Source organism: Opisthocomus hoazin, chromosome 8 (genome assembly GCF_030867145.1).
Source record: "Opisthocomus hoazin isolate bOpiHoa1 chromosome 8, bOpiHoa1.hap1, whole genome shotgun sequence".
Taxonomy (NCBI): Eukaryota; Metazoa; Chordata; class Aves; order Opisthocomiformes; family Opisthocomidae; genus Opisthocomus; species Opisthocomus hoazin.
Window position 1 is genome coordinate 44,719,675 of NC_134421.1, and position 4,571 is coordinate 44,724,245.

The window sequence follows — 4,571 nt, forward strand, 5'->3', positions numbered from 1 at the left end:
GGGTTTTATATAAATACAATTTAAAAAAAAAATAGCTGCTTGCACATTATACCAGAAAAACCTCCAAAACTGCAATTGCTTTGAAAATAGATTTTAGGTTTTTTGGAGTTTTCTGAGATGCTTGGTCTGTATTTTGATAATTGTGCATATTATGTAAAAATGTTGGTGGACCCATAAATGACCAGACTTTTTCTAAGAAAAATGTTGCTTTAATGCATTTCATGAATTTTTACTCTTATATCATTGCTTGCTAGTAATAGCAAATCTGCTTTTCTGCATCTGCTTTGCGTAGCTATTGTAAGACTTTGAACTAATGTATGTATTTATTGCTTGAACTTCTGTGCATACCTTATAAAGCATAATGTCTGACAATTTAAATGGCTCATGTATTCTTGCTTCTATCATAAGCTGAGGACGGGGATTATGATCTTTTGTATACAGCAAATTTTACCTGTAGCACAAACATCTGTTTATGTATTGGTGGGATATATCTGTTTTATTTATCTTTTTTGAGGTAAACTAATTTTTGATACTTTTCATTACTGTGTACCCTGTTCATACCTTGAATTCTCTGACGTTAGAAGTCATGGTTGAGAATTGTAACAGCTGTTATTCGTTCTGTATTCATGGCTTTCACTGCTGAATAAAATAAAGGACCAAACCTAGGATTTGAAAGAAAACTGTCTACCTCTAACACCAGGGAGTTATCAGATTTTATTTTACATAGTTTTAGTCTACAAAGTCACAATTGCTTAAACCTAGTGGGCTTAAGGCTTATATTCTGTGTGGTTGAATTCATGGCACAGTTGCACTGTTTGAAAATCAATTAAAGTTTCATGTGAATGTTACAAGTATTTGGCAGAATTACCACTAACTGGGTTTTCTTTAGATAAAGCAGATATGGGGGAACTGTCATCGGCATTCTGTGTCTACAGCTGATTGACTTCATAAGGATGCATTTCTTTGTGGTTAGGGAATCCAAGCACAGTCAGCGAGGATTGGAGCTACTGAACTGCACTTAAGTATAAACCAGCCTGGACTCAGATGTCCTGGGTAGCCCATAGTCTGATTTACAAAATTCCTCAAAATGGGCATTCGCATTTTGGGGTTTTTTAATTATTATTATTATTTTGCCTGCACACTCTAATTTCAATGTGCATTCTGGACGTGTAGCTTTATTACGGCTCTAAAGCTATTAACCAGTAGCCCGTTTTACCCTTGTTATTTCAAGAGTTCAAATCAATATGGAAGGGTTTTGTCCATTAAACTTGGCATATTTAGCAACAAAGGATGTACATTTTACTATAGAATTGATGTATGAACAGTGTTTTCACTGCTGATGGATGTAAAAATGTATATGAAACCATTTCATTCGCTTGCTTACGTTTCTGGAGTATAAATAAAAAATATAATTCTTTTTGATCCATTTATAACCCACAGGGTTTTATTCTTTCTGGGAAGAACTTTCTTCCACCTTAAAGAGCTCAGTTAATAGAAGTATTTCTGTAGCTTGCTGTAGCTCGCTTATGTAGGGCTTGGGATACATGAAGCATACCTAGTTTTATCCAAAATAAAAGTGAAAAACCAAATCATCAATGGCAGCAACACATTTCATCATGTGTGTTTTTTTGCAAGATACAGCACGTTGTTAAACACATTAACCCTTCATGCAGCCATACCCTGCCTTAGTGGGTTTTTTTGCATGTGAAGAGAATTTGCTAATCTCCCTTTTGATAGTGATTTAATGGAAAACTTCATTCTTAAGAAAATTAATTCCTCATAAGGCTTTTTCTGGTTTTTATATTGGGGTTTTTTTGATTATTGGATTTGGAAGGCAATAGCTGGAAATGTAATTAATCCGCTGTTTGTGACCCACCCACTCAAAAATTCTGGACGTATCCACTTGTATGGGTGTCCACTACCCATTGACTTGTTCCAAATGCTGGGTGCCGCAGTCGAGCAGCACATAATAGCCTTCTGCCTCGTGCCTCTGGCTGGTCTAAAGAAGACTTTTTTTAAATTTCATAGAAGAGGTGGTGGTGGAGTTCTTTCAATATCATGAATAACGTTAGAATCAGGTCTTAAAGTATTTCTGTCTGAAGAGCTTAGTAGTAAATCATAGAATCAAAGAATGGTTTGGGGTGGAAGGGACCTTTAACGATCATCTAGTTCAATCCCCCTGCTGTGCACAGGGACATCTTTCACTAGATCAGGTTCTCAGAATGTTTTAATATCTCTTACCTAAGTTCTCAGAACAGCACTTGTATACTGACTTACAAGAAATACTTGTAGAAACATACTTTCCATGTAACTTTCCCCTTAATAATTTAGAAAAACCTCAAAATATACAATATATACAGCTCAATGCAATTATAGCAGTTGTATCTATGCTAGAATGTGTTTTCTTTCAGTACTTCTACAGAGCAGAAAAATTACATATCCTAACTATGATGCTTATTTATTAAGAACCTAAATGATGCTGGTACTAGAGCAAATGGAAGCCATCTCTAAGCATGTAGAAGATTTTTGATCATAATGGATGTATCCAGTAGTAGGTGCATTCATGCCGTTAAAATACACCTTTTTGTTTGGTTGTTCTTTCTTTTCTTTTGGCTTTTTTTTTTAAAAAAAAGCATGTATTATGTATATTTAAGAGACCAAATATTCTGTTAGAAACCTGCATCTGCCAACAACCACTAGCAAGCACATGGGAAGGAAGTGAGAACTTCGACCAGTCCAACTGTGTTTGAACAGCCTGGTGAGAGTCGCTGTGCACTGTGCAGACAGAGGATTCGGCGTTACCGACCTGTTGCTCAAACCCTGTCAATCTTCAGCTGCATCTGCAGCCCTGTCAATACAGTCATGAGGAAAAAGCTGCTACAGGTTTTCTCTCACTGTAGGGGAGTACATTTCTCTGTGACAGTTCTTTGGCTCATATTCTTCTGGAAAAACAGTATTTTTACTGCATTCTGGGCTTTCCTTAGTGGCACACTGGACAGCAGAGCCTGGGCCTGAGACTTATTTCAGAAATAAAATGTTTGTGGGGCTGAAAACTAAAGGGGAATCAATGGAAAATTGGTCACAGGCCCCATTAAAAGTATGAACGACACTTAGGGAACTTGTGAGCTCCTAAATCCTTTTGCAATTAAAGAAAAAGATCCTAAAATCAACAGCTACCCTCTTTCAAACTTTCATTTTTAATTATAATTAAGTATGCATAAATAACAAGAATATTGGAGCTTAGATGAATGTCAAGCTGTTTCAGTTATTTGGTCTCTACACAAGTATGCGTATGAGAAATGTTATCTAGGTGTTCCCTAGCAGACTGTCAAAAGTAATTTACAACATATTTCTTAAAACATACATTTTAACTGTAGTTGCATATCTGAGAAGTGATGGAATACACAATGATTAATGTGTCAGTGTTAAATCTCTGAGAATCGTGAGAAACTAAAACTCATCCACTGAAATTGAAGAAAATAAACCAAGAAAAATTGATGGACTCTGGTTATAGAAAGGGCTGTATATGTCAGTGGGATGTAGCTGAAAACCTTTCCACTGTTTCTTCTTCTAAGCAGTGTAAAGGCTGGGCCAGCAAATAACCAGGCAGGCAATCTGACTAATATTGCTAGAAATTAAAATACTGTATTGCAAGTTTTACCATTCCTACTTGAAGCAATTGAAGACTGAATCAGAAGTAAAAAATCATAAAGGAAAACAAATGAGCAAGAAATTAATATTGGGCGGGGAAGTGGGGGGGAGGGAGGGCTGCTAGCCTAAAAAGAAATCTTTAGTCGAAACTTTTAAGAATTATAATTAGAATTTTCGTCCATTGGGTAGTCAAGCAGTAATAATAAGGAATGCATTTATTGTTACAGTCCAATTTAACACCCTACGCCTGAAACACCAGTAAAATCTGTGGAAACAACTCCTGCAGATTAAAAGCACAGTGTGACTCTAAATAATTTCAGGGAATATTCTTAATTCAGGTGAGATTTTTAAAGACCCCTGAAGGCAGACAACCTTGTAGTATGTAACCAAATAAACTAGTATATCGAAGTGAACTTTGCCTCTCATAGCATAGCCATAGTCTGTGGCTGAATGAAAGTACCTTAGGTTAGAATGTAGAAATCAAAAGGTAATAAAATTTCTGTGAGAAAATAGGGACAAAATACTACTGAAGGTTAAAACCTACTGAAGGATTTTTAAGTTCCTGTATCAAAGGCTAATATTCTCATTTAGATTCTCTCCATCTGTGTCAAATCACAGCTGAAGCAAAAATAAAAGGTAAAATTTCTTTAGTACCACTTGTATTAGTAACCATGTGGTCAACAGCTTTTCAGCAGGTTCTTATGGCTTCCAAACAGTCTGAGGTCTAGAACACTGATGACAGACAACTGAGAGCGGGTGATATTTACCAAAACCTACAGCACTGATACATTGTTCACATTTTTACAGCAAATCTCTGACAAAAGTAAGGCTGTGCTGTAGTGTTTTATATGCTTTTAAATTTTAACAGAGATTTTCCTCTGTTTTCCATATAAACATTGTCATATTATCCCATTTTTCTC

At 35.9% G+C, this 4,571-nt stretch overlaps 1 protein-coding gene across 5 annotated transcripts in view; it reads left to right on the forward strand.

Annotated features, from left to right (window-relative positions):
- FOXP2 (forkhead box P2) overlaps nucleotides 1–1,473 on the forward strand; it is a 442,003-nt gene extending 440,530 nt beyond the window's left edge. For all 5 annotated transcript variants that reach the window (XM_075429479.1, XM_075429480.1, XM_075429477.1 and 2 more), the window contains one exon: nucleotides 1–1,473. This exon is cut by the window's left edge and continues 2,539 nt beyond it. The gene's annotated coding sequence lies outside the window, so the exon portion shown is untranslated.
- The last annotated feature ends 3,098 nt before the right edge of the window (nucleotides 1,474–4,571 follow it).